This window comes from Symphalangus syndactylus, chromosome X (assembly GCF_028878055.3).
Source record: "Symphalangus syndactylus isolate Jambi chromosome X, NHGRI_mSymSyn1-v2.1_pri, whole genome shotgun sequence".
NCBI lineage: Eukaryota > Metazoa > Chordata > Mammalia > Primates > Hylobatidae > Symphalangus > Symphalangus syndactylus.
The window spans coordinates 41,876,452-41,899,219 of NC_072447.2; the positions used below are offsets into that span (position 1 = coordinate 41,876,452).

At 36.3% G+C, this 22,768-nt stretch overlaps 1 protein-coding gene across 5 annotated transcripts in view; it reads left to right on the top strand.

Annotated features, from left to right (window-relative positions):
- The window catches only part of LOC129476019 (melanoma-associated antigen B10), a 205,903-nt gene that overhangs the window by 172,291 nt on the left and 10,844 nt on the right, over positions 1 to 22,768 (top strand). The window contains exon 1 of one of the 5 annotated variants that reach the window (XM_063635359.1): positions 19,100 to 19,170. The exons of 2 other annotated variants lie outside the window; for them this stretch is intronic. The gene's annotated coding sequence lies outside the window, so the exon portion shown is untranslated. Of the gene's footprint in view, positions 1 to 19,099; positions 19,171 to 20,305; positions 20,353 to 20,813; positions 20,855 to 22,768 lie in introns of those variants that run through there. 2 more of the 5 variants (XM_055268582.1, XM_055268581.2) reach the window with 2 other exon arrangements.

The following is a 22,768-nucleotide window of genomic DNA, read 5'->3' on the forward strand; positions in this document are numbered from 1 at the left end:
TCGACATTAATATTCCCAATTTAAATTCCTTCTATTGAACTCCATAGCTTAAATTACCTTTTAATGCCTGGCCCCTGACTGATACATATATTTTTAATTAAAATTGTTACTTAATAATCAGACACATAGGTGACAAGGCACATATCATCCAAAAGTCATAATTATAAAAAAATTAAAATGTAGGTTGAAACAAAGATATTAACATTTCTTTCTGCTCCTCCCTTTATCTAATAACTCCATCATCCAATTTAAAAAGGACTTTAATATCTACTAAATGAAATAACATTATCAAAAGAGAGATACAACAGTTCGTATATATTGATTTGTATATGTTAATTCTCAGCACAGATGTACAAAGTGAATTTCCTCACATGCTCATGAAATCAATGAACTTAATTCTATCTACATTTGATAAATATTATATAATCAGTGGTACCAAAAGGAAATTTTATGAGGCCATGAGCATGAGTATTAGAAAAGCTTTCCTACTTTAAAACTGTATTTTCATCAAAAGTCATCAGGGTATATAAGTAAACACAGAAGTGTTATATGATGAAAAAGAAGTAATCCTCAACCATATTGTCTTTGTACTATTTAATATATGAACCTACATTTTTAACATACTTTTCTTAGATTAGTCATGTTAATTTTTAAAGGCAAATTTTCATATTTTTGGAAGACAGACTGAAATTAACATATGCAAATATATTTTAAAATGAGATTCATTTGCTAACACTTTTGGAATAATGGAAAGAAATTAATATGTAAGAATACATGGCTAACTGGAGTATCAGCATTGATCTAAGTTAATTCATTTTATTACTTTTCTTTTGTTTTCTATTGCAGTGTAGAGTCCAAATAATTTGGTTTCATATCCCTTTATTTACTGAAGAAGATTTGTTTTGAATCTGTACTTTCCTCCAAATGGTGGCCCTTTATCTTTTTTAAAATAATCAAATCCTTTTGTTAATATATCTAACTTGCATAGGCCCAAAGTTAATTAAAAGTAATCAAAATAATTCTTACCACACACTTTATAAGTCTCTGAGTTGAAGTGATGCCATGAGCTAGTTTATTTCAAAAAACTCACTTTTATTTGAAGGTTCATTTTTGAAGGAATTTGAAATTCATGATATTATGTATGGTAATAAACTCAATATCTACAATTACAATTGCCAGTAAATTAATGCATAAAAGGAAATAAGATCTGAAATATTTCAGAAAAGTATTTAAAATTTACCTTAAAGATTGTAGTCACCAAAGAAAAAAATTGCTGTATTTCCTTAAGGCATTGTTTTTTCTTTGATAATTTTTCAAAAACAATGTGTTTGATTACTTTTACTTCTGTCCTCTCTTTTTCCACATTTTATAAGCTATTTTTGCTCATGATTTTTATTTAAATATTTTTAGTATTCTACTTGTGAATGTGGCATGCAGTAGTAAAGAAAGCCTAGAAATGATGCCATTCTCCCTTGGAAAGCAGAAGAGAGGGGATAAAGAGGGATTGGCTTTGGAATAAGCTTTTAGGCACATCCTTAGCTAGGATAAGCGGAAAGATACATCAGTTTCTCAAAGCTGTGCTGTTGTCAATTGACTCTTTTATCATCAGGACTCTGAGAACTGATTGTCAATGCCCCTACCAGGTAACTCACTACACTCTTTTACACGTATCTCTTTACTGAACAATTGCTACCATGAGACTCTGGCATCTTTGAAAACAGGACCTGTATGTTCTATACCCTCACATGATAGCTACTATCAAAAGTTGTTAAATAAAGTGATTAAATGCCCAGATGAGAAATGCATGCATGGTTCAAGATGCCCAGTATATCAGTATTTTTTTATTGCAGTTTGTTCCAGTATGGTTTTCTAGAGGCAAACAAGGAGAATCATCCATCCTGCCAGCAGCCAAATGTGTTTAAGCTTTGTGCTTAATTTTTTTTACATATTTCAAGATTTACATTAAAGAGAATTAGTGTGACAATAATGTATCTTTTCAAGCCTAAAAACAGAAAACAGAATTTAAAGGCTAACAGAAAGTGACAAAAAGTTTTCTTGCATATTCTATATATAACCGTTGCTAAATATGTACCAATTTTTGTATTTTCTAGAGAAAGTTTCACACATAGTCTTTGCCCTAACAAATTTAGAGGCAGAGGAAACCTTACCGGAGGTGGAACATACATTCATTCCCAACCCTTGTGTATCAATAGTATAAAATGATGACTGAGAAAAGCCCAATAAAGTTTACTGAAATGATGGATTACATAGTTGAGAACCTCCACCCCAATAAACATAACTGAAAATATGGACAAGAAAAATATATAATCAGAAAGTAGCAAAATGATGAGGAAGTGAAGAGACAATATCTTGGGGAAGACAGAAATCCACAGAAGTGAAAGCAGTACTTGCAGTATTTGATGCCAGTTTTCACAGGTTATTGAGGGGCCAAGTGATGCCTGTGATAGGTTCGAAGGGCAGGTGATTAAAAGATGAATTCCAGGTCCTAACAAGATGGAGAGCAGTCTTGTAAGGTATACTTTATTTAAAATAGTTCCTGCAAACCTGCATATAGGAGTAAGTGTGAAACAGAAGGAAACAAGCCTTCGCATGAGCTGAAGCTCAGTTTCAGGTCATTTGGTCTCTAGAAAATCTCAAACCCTGAAATTGGATTATGGTGATAATACATTGCTAGTGCCTCCAAACACTAGACAGAAAAAAAATTCTCCCTAGAGGCTTTAGGGCAAATACCTGAATCTAGGCATCAAATTCATATTCAGAACACAATAAAATATCTAAAAATGTGTACAGAAATGATCAATACATAATCATAACCTAGCACATGAGGGGACAAGATAATTGAAACAGACTCACAATGAACATAGATATTATAATTAACAGACATAGTTATGCTAACTATGATCATGGAGGTAAGTACTAAACTTAAAATATTTACGAAGAAATAAGAAAGTGTAAAAACTGACAATACAATTTTTAAAAGAACCAACCAGAAATCATAGAACTGAAAGATACAATGACGAAAATTAAGAACATGGAAGGGCCGGGCGCGGTGGCTCACGCTTGTAATCCCAGCACTTTGGGAGGCCGAGGCGGGTGGAATACGAGGTCAGCAAATCGAGACCATGGTGAAACCCCGTCTCTACTAAAAATACAAAAAAATTAGCCGGGAGTGGTGGCGGGCGCCTGTAGTCCCAGCTACTCAGAGAGGCTGAGGCAGGAGAATGGCGGGAACCCGGGAGGCGCAGCTTGCAGTGAGCCGAGATCGCGCCACTGCACTCCAGCCTGGGTGACAGAGCGAGACTCCGTCTCAAAAAAAAAAAAAAAGAACATGGAAGGTGGATTTTACAGCATATTTATTTATTTATTTATTTATTTTTTGAGATGGAGTCTCGCTCTGTCGCCCAGGCTGGAGTGCAGTGGCGCAATCTCGGCTCACTGCAAGCTCCTCCTCCCGGGTTCACGCCATTCTCCTGCCTCAGCCTCTCCGAGTAGCTGGGACTACAGGCGCCCGCCACCAGGCCCGGCTAATTTTTTTGTATTTTTAGTAGAGACGGGGTTCCACCGTGGTCTCGATCTCCTGACCTCGTGATCCGCCCGCCTCGGCCTCCCAAAGTGCTGGGATTACACCGCGCCCGGCCTTACAGCATATTTAATACAGCTGAAACATTTATGATTTGGAAAGACGGGTCAGAAGAAACTACCCAGAATGAATCATGAAGACAAAAGAGTGGAGAAAATACAGAAAAAAGACAGAAACAGAGAACAAAACGAAAAATTCTACAACACATTTAATTGAAGTTTATAAGGAAAGAAAAAAATTGAAACAAAAAAAGGGCTACAAATTTTCCAAAACTAATGGAAAATATCAATCCACATATTCAAGAATCACAACAAATTGCATGAAAGATAAACAAAAGAAAATCAGACATAGGCATATTATAATATACCTGCAAAAAACCAACACGAAATACAAAAGACATCTTAAAAATAGCTAATGAAGGGATCACATTTAAAGCATCAACAGTCAAAAGGACAGCTGCCTTTGCAACAACAACAATAAAATCCAGAAGCTGAAGGACTATAACTTCAATGTGTTAAAATGACTGCCAACACAAATTATTTCTCACAAAAGTATCCTTCAATAATGGATGTGAAATAAAGACATAGACTGACCAAAAAAAAAAAAAAAAAAATACATTCCTAACCAATTAAAATCCACAAAAATAATAGTATGTAAATCAACAAAGGAAGTAATTGTAATGAAGAGTCTACATTTCCAGTGTTTTCTGAGAACAGTAAAATAATCAACAAATAAAAGATTTTGGTAATTTTATCATGCATGTTGTAATTTCTAGAGAAAAATGAATAGAGGAATTAAAGAATATAAAACTAAAAGCATCATAGAGGGGCAAGGAATAATAAAAATGTGCAATTCAAAATAATGCAAGGAAGCAGAAAAAGGGACTCCTAAAACAAGTGGGACAATAAGAATGCAAATAATAAATAGTATTTGTAAACTGAACACATTACCTAATGAAGGAAATAGAATGACTCTGCCAAAATAAAGAAAACAATTCAGACTTGATTTTTAAAATCAACTATGTGCTATTTACAAAAGAATTATGTGAAATAAAAAGATACGAAAAGGTTGACAAAGTATAGGAAAAGTTTTATCATGTAATCACTAATCAAAACAAATCTAGTATAGTTATCTTAATAACAGAAAAAATACATATTAAAGCCAAAAAGCAATAATAAGATTTATAGAAATTACTTCTGAATGATCAAAAATGCAATTCTCTGGAAGGCCATAACTATTCTAAGTTATTATACCTCAAATAAAATGGACTCTACATACACAGGCAAAAATTGACGAAATTACAAGTAGACATAGAAAAATTTAAAATAATAATGACACAGGGGGCGGTGGCTCACGCCTGTAATCCTAGCACTTTGTGAGGCCGAGGAGGGTGGATCACCAGAGGTTAGGAGTATGAGACCAGCCTGGCAACGTGGTAAAACCTCACCTCTACTAAAAAAACAAAAATTAGCTGGGCATGGTGGCGGGAGCCTGTAATCTCAACTACTCAGGAGGCTGAGGCAGGAGAATCACTTGAACGCAGGAGGTGGAGGCTGCAGTGAGCCAAGATCACTCCACTGCACTCCAGCCTGGGTGACAGAGTGAGACTCCGTCTCAGAAAATAATAATAATAACAATAATAATAGATTTTAATATACCTACCTGAATTGGTAGATCAAGCAGATCAAATAAAACACAAAATAGAGAATATTTTAATAGTTTTAACAAATTTGATGTGAACTATATATACAAAACACTTTGTCCAAAAAATGCACAACACACATTTTTTTTTCAGACAGACGGGAAATACTTTAAATAATCTAGTATATTCTGGGCCATAAAATAACATTAAGATAATTTGAAAGAATTGAAAATTACAAATTATAGTCACTAATCACAATGTAATTAAATGTAAATATCAATAATAAATACCTAAAAATCTCCCTAACTTAGGAACTTAGGAGATTGATAAATGCACTTTAAATAAACCACAGAGAAAAGAAGAAAAAAAACAGAAAATAGAATGTATTTTGAAATGACTGAAAAATAAAATACGCCATAACATTTAGAGTATAAGGTTCAACATATATTTAGAGGAAAGTTTACAGTTTAAAAGCCATATGTTAGAGAGTAAGAAAGGGTAAAAACTGATGAACTAACAATAAAATAACACCTATATTAAGAAAATAGCAGGCCAGGCGCGGTGGCTCACGCCTGTAATCCCAGCACTTTGGGAGGCCGAGGCAGACTGATCACGAGGTCAGGAGTTTGAGACCAGCCTGATCAACATGGTGAAACCCTGTCTCTACTAAAAATACAAGTTAGCCAGGCGTGGTGGCACACACCTGTAATCCCAGCTATTCAGGAGGCTGAGGCAGGAGAAACACTTGAACCCGGGAGACTGAGGTTGCAGTGAGCTGAGATCACAGCCACTGCACTCCAGCCTGGGCAACAGAGCGAGACTCCATCTCAAAAAAAAAAAAAAAAGAAAAAGAAAAAGAAAAAGAAAAAAGAGACAAAAAAGAAAAGAAAAGAAAATAGCAAAAGAAAAATAAACCCAAAGAAAATAAAGCAAAATGTTATAATAAGAGCAAAAATTGATGAAATAGAGTTCAAATCCATAACTTAGTATCACCAAACTAAAAGTTAGTTCTCTAAAAGGATAAATTCAATAGATAAACTCTTTGCAAGAATGATCAAGAAAAATAAACCCTGAAAAAGCCACTGTCAGAATGAAAAAGAAGTATCACTACAAATCCAACACACATAGAAAATACTATATGATAGCATCAACAACAATATCATGGAAAACTTGAAAAATTAAGCCAAATTCCTAGAAAAGCACATCTAACTAAAATTGATGAAAAAAGAAATAGAAAAGATGTGTAATAATGAATTTACAATTTCATTGTTTACAATTCTGAAACAGAATCCATAACTTAAATTCCCTCAAAGCACACTCCAGAATTAGATGGCTTTGGAACAACAAAACCAATATTACACAAAAGTACTTCTAAAGAGCAGGAAAAGAGGAAACATATCCCATCTCATTTTATAATAGCAGTATAACTATAACATCAAATCCTGAAAAAACATTATGAAAAATATTAAAATTAATTCCTTTCATAAGCACAGATACAACAAGTCTAAACAAATTATCAGCAAATTAAAATCTAGTGATAAATAAAAAAATTAAATAATAAAAAAGCAAGGAAAATAATACATCATGACGAAGCGGATGTAAATAAATAAAGATGAATAAAATTTAAATATAGATTAAAAGATAAATAAAAAGATAATACATCCTGACCAGAGGGTTTTATTGCAGGAATACAAGATTTATTTAACGTTAAAAATATCAAACATTTTAATTCATAAACTGAACAGGAACAAAAGAAGAAAATCATATATATCAATGATGAAAATGTATTTGCAAAATTTAGTACTCATTACTGATAAAAGCTATTGATATAGAAAAGGAATAAAATGCCTTGAATTTAATGAAGAACATCTAAATTACCAGAGACATCATTGAAAGTTTTCTTTCTTAGATCAGAAACAAGACAAATATGCATGTTAATAATACTGTTATCACTTCTATTTATCATTTTAAAAGCTGTTCCAGCCAGTTCAATGAAGCAAAAATAGTTATATACCATAAGTTGAGACATAAGGTTTCAAAAGAAAAAAATAAATGGCTATGAATTGTCACTAATTACCAGATACTATTTTACATACCAAACTACAGTAATTAAGACAATACAATATTTGCAGAAGAAGAGATAAGTAGGCCAATGGAAAAGGCTAGAGAGTTTTGAAATATACCTACATGTACAGTCACTTGATTTATGAAAATTGGAATGCAGTAGGGAAAGAACTTTTTTGTAAATAGTCCTGGATCAACTAGATATTTATGAGGAAAAAATTAACCTTGACTTCTAATTAGCATAATAAAAAAAGACTTCCAGATGAGTTCCCTATCTAGCTGTGAAAGGTAAAACAATATAGTGTCTTCATAGAACATCTTCATAACCATGGAATTGGCAACAATTTTTTAACCAGGACAAAAAATAATCAAAAATGGTAAAAACTGATCAATTAGAATATATTAAGATTGGCATAAGTGGAGATAGATTGACTATAAACTTCCAACAAAGTTCTTATTTCCAAAATACATAGATAACTCTTACAAAGCAATAAGTAAAAGGGAGACTACCCTATAGAAATAATGAACAAAAGACTTGATTAACAACTCCACAAAAGAGGATATCAAAACGGCCAATAATCACATGAAACGCAGTAACTTCCATCTTTTCAATTTACATAAGGTTTTAAAACTGGCATATTTATCTTTTAGAACTTTAAGAAGTTGGATAGTAGTTATCTTTGGGAAGGAGTAGCAACTGGAAGGAGGTGTGGGGGGGGTCCTGAGTTTTATAAGTAGATGGCATGTCTGCACATTTTTTTTTTTTTTACAGTACTGTGATGTGGTTCTTTTTCCTGATCTGGATGATGGTTACATGAGAGTGTTCAGTTTATGAAAATTCATTAAGCTGTATATTTGTGATTTGTTCACATTTCTGTTCCTATGTACATTATACTTGAGTAATAAGTGTATAAGCACACACATTAACAAACTAAGGCAAACTAATGACAACAACCACAAAAACTTCACTGTGTAAATAAAAAAAAAATTCCAGGCCAAATCCAGCCTGCAGACCACCAGTTTATGATTTTTTCCTGGTAAATGTATTCTAAATTTAAAGGTTAAAAATGTCTTGAAATAATAGTAAAGAACATTTGGAAGAAAGAACAACCTTTATGACCTCAAATACAGAAATCATATAAAATGAAAGCAGAGTGCAGTGGCGCACCTGTAGTCCCAGCTACGCAGGAGGCTGAGGCAGGAAGATTGCTTGGGCCCAGTAGTTCCAGGCCAGCCGTGGCAACAATGCAACACCTCATCTCTAAAAAGAAAAAAAAAAAAAGATCTACTAAAAATACAAAAATTAGCCAGGCGTGGTGGCAGGCACCTGTAACCCGACCTACTCGGGAAGCTGAGGTAGGAGAATTGCTTGAACCCGGGAGGCAGAGGTTGCAGTGAGCCGAGATTGCACCATTGCACTACAGCCTGGGTGACAGAGTGAGACTCCATCTCAAATAATAATAATAATAAATATAAACATAAATAAAAATTCCATATATAAAAACATATATGGGAAAGTATCTGCAACTAATACTACAGAAAATTTAAAATATTGTTAATAAATTTTAAAATACATATATTGGCTATCTCTTGTTGGGAAATTATGATAATTTTTATTTCTTCTTTGAACAATTCCTTACTTTTAAAAATAAACATCTGAGTATAAATATCTGAATAGCATATAATGAATATTTAAAAATATATATTCATAAATCAAGAAATCTCAACCACTACCTCAAATGTATTTTTATTTCTTAATACCAGATGACTTTTATTTCACTAATTAGAATTGTACTTCACCATATAATATCACCCATTACCTCACACTACCCATATTGTTCCATTCTGGGTGAGTATATATTTTAACATTCAAACCGTTGCCTTCTCAACTTTTCTGTGTACCCTTGAAATCTTAAATATATATCTAACATTTTACTAAAGATATTATTTCTCATAGTCAACAAATAAACAGCAGGCTTTCTTGTTTTATAAAAACATATTGTAAAGTGATAAAAATCACTCTAATCACATACCATAGTAAAAATCAATAAAAAGATGTGCACTCCAGGAAAACTGTCTTTTTGATAGGGTTTTTGTAATATATAAAACAGACTAAACTAAAAAAGTTTAATCTTCCTTAAACATTAATATCATAGATAATAATTTTATATCTTACAGTCTCTTCTAATCTTGTGAGCTTTGCTCCATTGCTACTGTCATTTACTAAAGTACTGATACTTCTGTGATTCCAGTATTTGACCCATCGTTCAAATATTAAGCCTTGAGAGCTCCCTATCTGTGTCTCTATCAACTTAATTACTTTGTTCCCTAAAATGTTCTTTCAAGTGATTTTCCTAATACATCCTTATTATGACTGTTATATTCCATGAACTAATACTAGGTATGTATTCATACCAGAGTTTGTAGCATTCTTACCATAAGTCTTGAGACATAATCACCTACACACTAGTTTTGTTTGCCACTTGTAAACAAGGATATAACTACCAATCTGAAATTCTTTAATGTGGCGCTCCAATTTTCTGAAATTAAAAATTAATACATTTGGCTTGGAATTGGTATAAGTGAAAAAATCACATCGACCATGAGTTTAAACTAGATATTCATGTATCAAATGAACCATGAAAACCATAGAGAATAAGCATTTTAGAAATAGATGGCACATCTGCAACATTTTTCTTACAGAACTATCTCTGCTGTGGTTTCTTTCTCAGTTATTAATGTCACCATGACACTCAACTGACATTTTGAAATTATTAATGACAGTGCCACATGTCAATGAACTTTTTGTCAGGGTATCGACCAAAGCATACAAATGTGAGTGACTGGATTCTAGCCTCATTTTTTCCTTTTCCATTTTGGTTTCCATCCTCTTTTAAAGGATCTTAAGTCAGTACTCTGATTTGCTGAATGAGAGCTGGGCTCTTCAGTTTTTTTTTTTTCTTTTTCAGTTGACTCTAGCTCTCAATATGTAAACAACTAAAGAAGGAAATATTGATATGAGAGTTAAATAGTGGAATTTCATAACCTAATAAATACTCACGTGTGCGGTGTAAGTAATGGATAAGGGTTGTTCTCAGATGTATTCCAGAATTTCAAAATAAACTTATGAGGCTCAAGGGTCTGCCGGTGGCATTTATAACTCATTTTTCTGAAAGGATTCTAGGCCGGGCGCGGTGGCTCACGCTTGTAATCCCAGCACTTTGGGAGGCCGAGGCGGGTGGAATACGAGGTCAGCAAATCGAGACCACGGTGAAACCCCGTCTCTACTAAAAATACAAAAGAAAAATTAGCCGGGCGTGGTTGCGGGCGCCTGTAGTCCCAGCTACTCAGAGAGGCTGAGGCAGGAGAATGGCGGGAACCCGGGAGGCGGAGCTTGCAGTGAGCCGAGATCGCGCCACTGCACTCCAGCCTGGGAGACAGAGCGAGACTCTGTCTCAAAAAAAAAAAAAAAAAAAAAGGATTCTATTCAGCAAATATTTATTTCATGTTTACTATGTGCAAGACACAGCAATAGATATATACAGGTGAGTAAGGTACAATTCTTAACACTCTAGGAATGCAAGTATGTACGTTAATTTGGCTCTTACATGAAGTACCTCTTCTAACTAGGTTTTGTTTTTTTTTTTTCTAAATCAGTGTAGTACCTTCATATTTTTGGAACTTCTCATTAGAAATGAGAACCAGCTGCCCTATCACATTCATATCATTCAATTAATGTATGATTTAAACAATATATTTAATTAACAAATGAATACTATGTATGTCGACACCACATCAAATATTTTGTCATTTCCAAAATTTTATTTTATTTTATTTTTAATTTTATTTTTATTGGTTTTTTTTTGAGACGGAGTTTTGCTCTGTCACCCAGGCTGCAGTGCAATGGCTCAATCTCAGCTCACTGCAACCTCAGCTTCCCGGGTTCAAGCGATTCTCCTGCTTCAGCCTCCTAAGTAGCTGGGATTATAGGCATTCGCCAAAACGCCTGGCTAATTTTTGTGTTTTTAGTAGAGACAGGGTTTCACCAAGTTGGTCGGGCTGGTCACGAACTCCAAAATTTTAATTCTTAATCAGTGAGTTGTTAACTTGTTTCCAAATACAAGGTATTAAGAAATGTAAGTACTTAGAGGATAAAAGGACAGATTAACTATTAATGTAATGTGCCTGCAATAGTTGACACCCTACTTAGCATGACTATTATGTACTACAGCCTACAAAATTATTCTTCATGCTCCCACAGCAGAGCTAGTGCACCATATGGCCATGCTTGTTTTTCATCAAATAATTTTTACATAAACAGCTGGTGAACTGTTTTTATTGTAATGGTTCACATATTTTTTGAGACAGTTGGGAAGGATTGATGCAACTCTAGTCACTGCTTGTTTTTATGTCAATGCTAAAAAGAAATTTGATTTGATATTTTAAAAATGTAGACTTTTATATTTGTTTGATCATGGTCAGTTCATAAGGAAGATTTTTTTTTCATTTAGTGCTGTAATTATTGGCATGTTTACAAACTTGTAGCAAGAAATAAAAAGTAATCATAAAGGATCTTCAACCTAACATGGTATACTCAGTGTTTATTTTTATACCCTTTTGAATTTTTAGAAGCAGAGCTGATATGTTGTGGACAATTTTATAGGCAGTTTTAATGTTACTATATTTGGTTTTGAAACATAGCTTCAACACATTCTGATAAGTGACATAATAACCAGAAGATTTTTAGCAGTTTTGTGTGTATCTGTGATTTGAGTTGATCTGATGACTATTTGCTCCAGAAGCAACCCCTCAACCTCCATAACAAGGAATTTTATCTGTTAAAGTCACTAGTGGGTTCAAAAATACAAATAGAGAAATTTTCTTTTGAATTCTAAGTAATGATGATCACTCAGATTTTTTTTTGTAAGGAGGTTATCACAGTGCTTAGAATGTTAAATTGTAAATCTTTAAATCTTTACATCAAATTTTGTATTTAATGCCTCATCTCCCTGTAACCAGAAGTTACTCCCATTAGAAAACTGGTAAGGAGTCATGTATCATGACACCTCATTGATTACTTTTTCATAGAATATTAGAGACCATGCAATATCTTTCATTATGGAGGAGAATGAATGCTTACTATTGTGCCATTGAAAATTTTAGAACCTTGAGGTAAGAAGAATTAAGAACATCTACCTGTCACACACTAATGATAATTGTATGTAAAATGTAAGATGAAGGAAGTTTTCCCAACCCTACGGCTTCTGTTATATTCACCTATCTGTCCTTTATACCTTCATTTCATTTAGTGACCCATATTTTCACAAAATATTTTATTTTATATATAAAATGGAAAAAGAAGGGACCTTATTACAATTTGCTTAAGCTATAACTTTCTGTTGAAGAAACTCATCTGAAATAAGCTTTACAATAGTAAATGCATTTTGCAACTTGTCACTTAAACATATAACAATTCAAACCAATTTCTTTATGTGAATTTTAACTGATGTCCTACTGTTTCTTTTCTCCCAAACATGATATTCATATGGATGTTTAGAAAAAGAATTAGGTGAGACAATCATCTTTGTAAAGGTGTTCCCCCACTCCAAGTAAATCCATTTATATTACCAAAAGTTTAGGTGAAAGAAGGAGAATGTCAGCCACACTATTAAATATGCCACTGTTAAGAGACAATTCTCTATGGGTCACTTGCATTTCTGCATGTCTTGCGAGACACTAGTTGCCCTTCGTTCTAGGCTATCTTTTCGAGGAAATTTGTGTAGAGAACAGCCTTGAAAATTTGCAATAGTTTGCTGAGAATGATGGTTTCCAGCTTCATCCATGTCCTTTGTAGGAAAACCTATTAATAGACTTTAGAAGATGTAAAGTCTTTTTTTTTGTAACGAAAACCTATTAATTTTTTTTGTTTTTGTAAACGAAAACCTATTAATAGACTTTAGAAGATACAAACATAGATAACATTTAATCTTTTTTTCATTTTTCTCCTGTTTTGCTTTATGATAAACTTAATGTGTATTACCAGTTCAAACTTCAAGCCAACTGGCTTAAAATAGCCCATTAAAATTTGATACATGTAATACAATGAGGAGTAGAAGTAAAACAAGGAATACAGTTTTGACATCAGTTATTTATCAAACTGAATTTACAATTATTTTAACATGTCTGCTTATAGTACTGCATTTTAACAGAACACCAAGCTCACTGAGGTTAAGAAATCACGATAAAAGTAAATTCTAGACCCAGTATACTGGCTCGTGCTTGTAATCCTACCACTTTAGGAGGCTGAGGCAGGAGAATCCCTTGAGACCAGGCATTCCAGAAAAGCCTGGGCAACATAGCAACACCTCATCTCTACAAAAACTTTTTTTAAAAAAAATTAGCTGGGTATGGTGGCACACAACTGTCATCCTAGCTACTCAGTAGGCTGAGGCAGGATGATCACTTGAATCCAGCAGTTGAAGATTCCAGTGAGCTGGAATTTTCCTACCCACCCACCACCACATCCAGCTAATTTTTGTATTTTCAGTAGAGACAGGGTTTCACTATCTTGGCCAGGCTAGTCTTGAACTCCTGACCTCGTGATCCACTCGCCTTGGTCTCCCAAAGTGCTGGGATTACAGGCGTGAGCCACCGCTCCTGGCCCCATTGTGGTATTAATGGATGTTTATTAGTAACATTACATGGTTACGCCACCTATATGATTGTCTTATAATAGTTCTGGCTTCAAAAAGTTACTCACCTAGAACTTAATTAGAATTAATTACAAAGCACCTTCACCTTGTTATTTTTGTTATTGTGAAATTTGGAATTTGGTTAATTATGACCAAAAATATGAGGAATCAATTATAGACTAAGCAATAAAGTGAGTCTTAAAATGTCTGAGATTTCAAAAATCAGTTGAGTAATATACAATACTATCACGGTTATATGAAATTGAAAATCTAATGAAATTACCCAAATATTGGGCATCTACAAAGCTAAAAATAATTAAGTAATATTTGACCTATGCTTATTAACAAATTAAATAAAATGCCTAATTAAGCATAACCCATATAAAGCTTATTGGATATTTGTTTTCCTCAAAGATCCTTGTGGTTCTATTCTGATACAATGTGTGTATTATTATTATTATGAAATAGTATTAATAGGACATATGCCAGAACCTAAATGTACATATGCATACATGTGTGTAACCCATCCCCAATCAAAATATAGGGTAAAATTTTAGTGCATCATAAAGATCAATCATGTCTTTCCAAGCTAATCACAATAAAACACCTCCACATCACCCCTCTTCTACAGTTTTGATTTCAACTGTATATTAGATTTGCTTGTTCCAGAATTTGTAATGGCTTTTTAAAGATGCAATTGGAATACAATAAAGCACATACAATTTGATAAGTTTTGACATATCTATGCCTCCATTTAACCACCATAACATTCAAGACAATGAATATGTCAATCACCATCACCCCCAAAACTTTTCTCATGTTCCTTTGTAAGCTCTTTTGCACTCCTCTCTGTCCACAGGCAACTATCTTTCTGTCACTATGCATTAGTTTTCATCTCCTACAATTTTATAAAAACGGAATAACATAATATGTACTATTTTGTCTGGCTAACACTCAGAATAATTATTGAGAAATATATCCATGTTATAGCATGTATCAATAGTTCAATTTATTGCTGAATAATATTTTATTGTGTATAATACAGTTTATCTAGTCACCTATTGATGGACATCTGAGTTATTTCCAGTTTTTCACTATTACAAATAAAGCTTCCATGAACTTTTGTATACACATCTTTGCACAGACATATGCCCTTATTTCCTGGGAGTATAATAATTAGGTCATATTGCATGTGTATGTCTAAATTCTTGAGTAACTGCCAAACTGTTTTCCAAAGTGGATGTCCAATTTACATTTCCACCAGCAAGGTGTGAGAGTTCCTTCACGTCTTTGGCAATACTTAGTACAGTCAGTCATTTTAATTGTACATATTCTAATAGGTGTGTAATAGTATCTTACTGGGGTTTTAATTTTTATTTCACTAATGCCTAATGATGTTGAGCATTTTATGTGCTTCTTTGACATTTATAACTGTCCTTTCTTGAACTGTCTGTTCAAGCCTTTTGCCCATTTATATCAGGTTGTTTATTTTCTTACTGAGTTTTGAGAATTATTTTAAGTGCTGGATTACAACTCCTTTCTCACATATATGCTTTACAAAAATTTTATCCCATTCTATAGATTGTCTTTTCATTCTCTTAGCAGTGCCTTTTAAAGAAAATATGTTTTCAATTTTGGTAAAGTCAAATTAATCAATTTGTTATTTTATGGATTGTATTTTTGGAGTTGTGCCTAAGAAATATTTGCCCAGCCAAAGATCACAAAGGTTTTATCTTATGTTTCCTTCCTAGTAGTTTTATAGTTCTGGATTTTACATTTAAGTTGGTGATCTATTTTTAGTTAATTTTCTATATGGTGAAAGGAGTGGATTGAAAGTTTTTGTTTTGTTTGCTTTGTTTTGTGTTGTGTTGTGTGTGTGTGTATTTCCAACTGTTCCATCATCCTATGTTGAAAGGATTATCCCTTCTTCACTGAATTGCCTTTGCACCGTGGCTGTCAATCAGCTGCTTATATATGCTGAAGTCTATTGTTGGTATTTCTATTCTGTTTCGCTGATCTATTTGCCTGTCTTTACAAAAATGCCACACTGTCATGATTACTTTAATTTTATAGTAAGTCTTGAGATTGGGTAGTATTAGCCCTCTTATTTTGCTCTTGTTTTGCAAAGTCGTTTTGGCTATTCTTGGTCAATTACATGTCCATATTAATTTTACAGTCAGTGTATTAACTTCTACAAAAATCCTTCTGGGATTTTGATTAAAGATAATTTGAGAACTGACATCTAAATCATCTTATTTTCCAATCCTTTTATTTCATCTGTTTCCCATTACTGCATTGGCAGGAACCCCTATTATAATGTGGAATAAAAATAGCGATAGCAGCTATTCTTATCTATTTTCCAGTAGCCAATGTTTTTCTACTAAGTAGAATATTTGCTATAGATTTTGGTAGATATCCTTTATCTACTTTGATAACATCTCTTATCATGAATTAATGCTGATTTTTACAAAATACTTTTCTGTATCAATTTAGATATGATTTTTCTCACAATATGTCAAGGCAATATGCCAGTCCTTGACCTGATTGGCCTCAGATCCATTTCTCTCTCTTTCCTTGCTCTGTTCTCCAGTGTTCAGGAGATGATTGTAGGCTGCAATTCCTATGTTCTCAAACATTTGGCTGCCATCATGGTTCAGGCAACAGAAGGCACCAGCAGGAGGTTAGTACAGTACAGGCGGACAGAAGCAGCTAGAGTTAATTTTTTATTTTCTCTCTCTGCATCAGGTGCCTTCAACTGCTTTCAAGGTTTACATCTTCTCCATGGCTCTCACCCTCATCATACTTATCCACCTTAGTTCCAGATCCTATTGACCCCAACTCCAAGGCTCCATTAACATTATCTCCTTTATTTGTTTCTATCCTAGAGACTGAAGAAAATTTCTTAAGCTGCCAAATATTGGCTTGCCCGCCTCTCCCCTGTTTGGCTTCTCCATCACTTGAGAAACAAATTTTGTGCATCATATTCAACCTGACCTATGTATTTAAAGTAATTTCTGTTTTCCTGGATAATTTTTAACAGTTATACTTGGCTAATTATATTGATTGATTTTTCTACTGTGAGACCATTTCATTCATAGGAAAGCCTTAACTGAGTCACTAGCAGTAAAATGTGTTCAAGTCTTTTATATTGTATGTAACCAAAACAAAACATCCCTGGGAGACTGAAACCTCCTCTAAATAACTATGTCTCTCTTCTTCACATCCTTCCCCAAAATAATTTTTGCACTCACTAGCATTTGCACACACATATTCAAAAAATTCTAAGAGCATAAGGAATACAGAGATACATTCAGCTTGTAAAATAATCAAGCACTGCACATAAAACTCTATAGCATTAGTTGTGGGAAACAAATCAGATGGTACACAAAGGAATATTTACAGCCTTAAATAAATTGATTAGAAAAAAAACAGAAATATTTTAAACATGCAAAACTTCAAGAAGCGAGAGAAATAAAACCATATTTAACCCAAAGAAATAAAACATAGGAAATAACTAAGATAAATGCAGGAATGATTAATTAAGACAGTGGAGCCAACTAACAAAAGCCTATTCTTTTAAAAGATTTATATAGGAGACAATTTTATAGACATCTTCAATTACAAAAGAAAACTAAGTGATAGTAGTTTTAAAATATTGTTCAAAATATAGGTGCAGAAGGAACTTGAATACCATAAGAGAACACCGTAAATATCATTAACAAATGATAGACAAGGGATGATTTCTACATAAAGATATATTTCATCTAATGAAATCAGAAGGAATGGCAGAATTAGAAAAATTAACATTTTGCAACCCCTAATTAATTAATGGATAAATATACTAATTTTCAAAGACTGCCAACATCAACAAAAAGGGAGACAAATATTCCGTCTCCCTCATAATGGAAGTTACTTCCTCGTAATGAAAGTTCACATCACCTGTAAAGTGATCTTTCCAAATAAAACAAGAGAGAGAATAAAAATTAAATTTTAATATGATAAAACCTCTACCAATTGAAAGAAATACAGAAAAGAATGACATTAATGTTGCACAAAGCAAAATCCAGACCATGTGAAACTGAACAGAGCATAAGATCTGTTTTTTTGTAAAAACAAAGATTGCAGGGATAAAGAAGTAATGTATGTGTGTTGGGGGGAAGAATGTATAAATTAATGGTCATAAAGTGCAATGATAATGATTAGATTTATTTGGACCCAGGTTCAAGAAAAAACACACTTAAATGATGTCAGTGGGTAAATGTGAAAATAACTGGACAGTTAATTACATGAAGGAGTTAATTTTATAAGGTGGGGTAGTGTTATTGGTTGATATTTCTGTCTTTAAAAACACATACTGAAATATTTAAAGATGAAATGATGTGATGTCTAGGATTTGTTTCACATTATTCCACTGGCAGACATGGTGTTATGTGTGAGTATAGACGAAGCCAGGTTGGCCATGTGTTGATTCTGAGTTCCAGGTATATTCTCTCTACAGTAGAATATATTTGAGAATTTCTACAATAAAAAGAATATATATAATCATTAAATTTGAAACCCCAAACGAAAACAGACCATTATTTAGGAAAATATGAATGGCCCAATTAATCCAAATAGAAATAAAAATCTGTAACTGCGAAACGCAAAATGAAACTGATCAAAGCTCCAGCCACCCTCAAATGTTTTGGGACCAGGCATTTTGGGACCAGTTCTACCAAATAAGCAGTGAAAAACTGACCATCTTATGTAAACACAAAAATAACCACCATCTTATGATGTTCAACTCATTTTCCCAGGCTAGCTTTCTTTGATTAAAAAAACAAAAAACAAACAAACAAACAAAAAAAACAGCTGATGATACCCTGGGTGCGGGGAGGGGAACAGCTGAGCCAAGTTCACCCACACAGAGGCGAAGATCCTCAATAAACACATAGCAGGTCCAATATTGCAGTTAATTCAATGGAAAAAAAGTCCGTATCCATGAAATGTAAAGATAATACAACATTAGAAAAAAATTGCCTAAAATATTCTCACACTAACAGATTAGATTATTATTATTATTATTATTATTCGAGATAGGTCTTGCTCTGGCGCCCAGACTGGAGCAACCTCGACCTGCTTGGACTCAAAAGATCCTTGGGCCTCAGCCTCCAGAGTGGCTGGGACTACAGGTGCGTGCCACCGTGTCCGTCTAATTTTTTTTTTTAATTTTTTATAGCGACCGACTCCCACTATGTTGCCGACTGGTGTCGATCTCTTGGGCTCCAGCAATTGTAATGTGTCAGCCTCCCGAGTAGCTGTGCTCGGCCATTAGATTTTTTTAAATGGGCATTCGATCATGTACTGAGGTACAGAAAAATTTTTCAAAAAAAATTCAACACAAATGCTTGATAACATTCCACAAACTAACATCAGAAGATAAATTTCATTTCCTAAAACCTATGGCAAACAAACTTAAATGTGAAATGCTAAACGTTGGACGCATTCTCATTAAAGCAAGGAACCAGACATAAATGTATGCTGAATACATGGCAAGAGGATAAGACTATAAAAACAAATGTAACTTGGAAATATTTAATAGAAATATAAATTATTTGGTGAAAATGTGATCATCATTTTAGAAAATCCAAAGGAAAAGACCACACCCGATCCAAATGAATAAATGACTTCTGAAAAGTGGTATATAAATCACTGTAGCAAAATCAAAAGCCTTGCCTCACAAAGCAGTAGTAATAGAACATGCATATAATATATTTGGTGGAACAAATGAGATCATAATTAAAATGAATTTCACTGCACAATACAATGCAATGTTAGATAAAGTCAAGAGATCTGGGTTTCACAAAATTGTGTACATCTATGGCTTCTCTATAAAAAGTAGATCTTTTAGAACAGAAAGTTCCCAATGTCTACATTTCGCCAGTGAAGAGACTCCATAGTCATAATGCACTTGCTTCGACATCTCAGAATCTGTCTTGGGCACCCTACCTTTGTGCTGCAGCCTCTCTTCTCCTCTCAAGCCTGGAACGCAAACCCATTATCCGTAACGGTTTATGTTGCGAAACTGTCCAGAGCTTATTGTTCGGTGATTGTTTCTCTAAGGAGCCTGTAATCAATGAACAAGGAGCCAAAATATAGATCTACTTCCGAGAGAACTTTACTACTACTCCATAACAAACAGGGCGCCACAGAAAGTCACGCCACGCCGCCCTTGCTGGCAGCCCTTCGGGCCGTGGCCAGGATGCCCGGATGTCACGTACACTTCCGCTTCTGCCGTCCGTGGAAGGTGAGGCCTTGCAGTGAGGCGATTGGTATCTGGTCAGCAGAGAAAGGCATCCAGGCCCCGCCAGGAGGTAAGGCATTAAATAGCATTTGAGGGGACCCACTACCACAAAAGAAAGAACGCCATGCCGTCCGGCCTCGGCCTTAAGCCGCAAAAGCCTTGGGCGGGGATCCTCTTAGGTATCGCACTCTGCATTATTCCTCTGGAGAGTCAGGGAAGTGATAGCATTGGGCTAAGGTGTTGGCATCAAGCCACCAGAGATTGGGGTCTTAGAACCCTCCAGGAGTCAATAAAGGGTTATTATTTCCCTAAGGAGCCTTTAATCAATGAATTAGGAGGGAAAACATGGATCTACTTCCGAGAGGAGGACTTAATATTACTACTACTCCATAACAAAGGGGGCGCTACAGAAAGTCATGCCACGCCGCCCTTGCTGGCAGCCCTTAGGTCCGTGGGCAGGATGCCCGGATGTCACGCACACTTCCGCTTCTGCTGTCCGTGGGAGGTGAGGCCTTGCAGTGAGGCGGTTGGTATCTGGTCAGCAGAGGAAGGCATCCAGGCCCTGCCAGGAGGTAAGGCAAAGACACTGAATAACGTTTGAGGGGAACCCCTACTGCAAAAGAAAGAACGCCATGCCGTCCGGCCTCGGCCTTAAGCCGAAAAAGCCCTGGTCAGGGATCCTCTTAGGTATCGCACTCTGCATTATTCTTCTGGAGAGTCAGGGAAGTGATGGCATTGGACTAAGGTGTTGGCATCAAGCCACCTGAGATTAGGGTCTTAGAACCCTCCAGGAGTCAATAAAGGGTGAGTTCCATAAAACTCCCTTTCTGCCATAGCAGACCGGTCCCCACAGAGCCCAGCCTCTGCTCTCAGGCCTGGCTGATCCTATGTAGGGGTAGCTGGAATTTCCACCTTTAACCTCTCAAGGAGGTGAGGGTATTGGACCACAGTGTTTGCCTCGGGCAGCAGGGGAAGGAGTCCTATTGAGAGGTGACAGCATGCTGGCAGCCCTCACAGCCCTCGCTCGCTCTTGGCACCTCCTCTGCCTGGGCTCCCACTTTGGTGGCACTTGAGGAGCCCTTCAGCACCCCGCTGCACTTTGGGAGCCCCTTTCTGGGCTAGCCAAGGGCGGAGCCGGCTCTCTCAGCTTGCGGGGAGGTGTGGAGGGAGAGGCGCAGGCGGGAACCGGGGCTGCGCGTGGCGCTTGCGGGCCAGCACTAGTTCCCAGCGCGTGGGCTTGGCAGGCCCCACATTCAGAGCGGCCAGCAGGCCCCGCTGGCCCGGGCAGTGAGGGGCTTAGCACCTGGGCCAGCAGCTGCTGTGCTCAATTTCTCGCCGGGCCTTAGCTGCCTTCCGGTGGGGCAGGGCTCAGGACCTGCAGCCTGCCATTCTTGAGCCTCCCCCCCTCACCCCCCGTGGGCTCCGGTGCGGCAGAGCTTCCCCTACTAGCACCGCCCCCTGCTCTAGGGCGCCCGCTCCCATCGACCACCCAAGGGCTGAGGAGTGCAGGCGCACGGCGCAGGACTGTCAGGCAGCTCCAACCGCGCCCCGGTTTGGGATCCACTGGGTGAAGCCAGCTGGGCTCCTGATTGGTGGGGACTTGGAGAACCTTTATGTCTAGCTAGGGGATTGTAAATACACCAATTGGCACTCTATCTAGCTCAAGGTTTGTAAACACACCAATCAGCACCCTGTGTCTAGCTCAGGGTTCGTGCATGCACCAATCGACACTCTGTATCCAGCTACTCTGGTGGGAACTTCGAGAACCTTTGTGTCCACACTCTGTATCTAGCTAATCTAGTGGGGACGTGGAGAAGCTTTGTGTCTAGCTCAGGGATTGTAAACGCACCAATCAGCGCCCTCTCAGAACAGACCACTGGGCTCTGTAAAATGGACCAATCAGCAGGATGTGGGTGGGGCCAGATAACAGAATAAAAGCAGGCTGCCCGAGCCAGCAGTAGCAACCTGCTGGGGTCCCCTTCCACAGTGTGGAAGCTTTGTTCTTTCGCTCTTTGCGGTAAATCTTGCTGCTGCTGCCTCTTTGTGTCCACACTGCCTTTATGAACTGTAACACTCACCGGGAAGGTCTGCAGCTTCACTGCTGAGCCAGCGAGACCACGAACCCACCAGAAGGAAGAAACTCTGAACACATCCGAACATCAGAGGGAACAAACTCCAGACACGCCACCTTTAAGAACTGTAGCACTTACCGCGAGGGTCTGCGGCTTCATTCTTGAAGTCAGTGAGACCAAGAACCCACCAATTCCGGACACACTATGCTCTGCCACATGTTAATGAAATGCCCCTGTGTGGAAACTAGCTTCCCATAAAGATGGTGGCCTTACAGAATCCTGCCCTTCCTGTAAGTCCTGGGAGGTCCCTGGCGTGGCTGTAAGGCCCAGGTGACCCCTCGCTTCATATTCTGGCAGTGGTCATGGGGAAGGGTACAAACTAAGGCTAGCGCATTCAGGTCAGAGGTGGGAGGA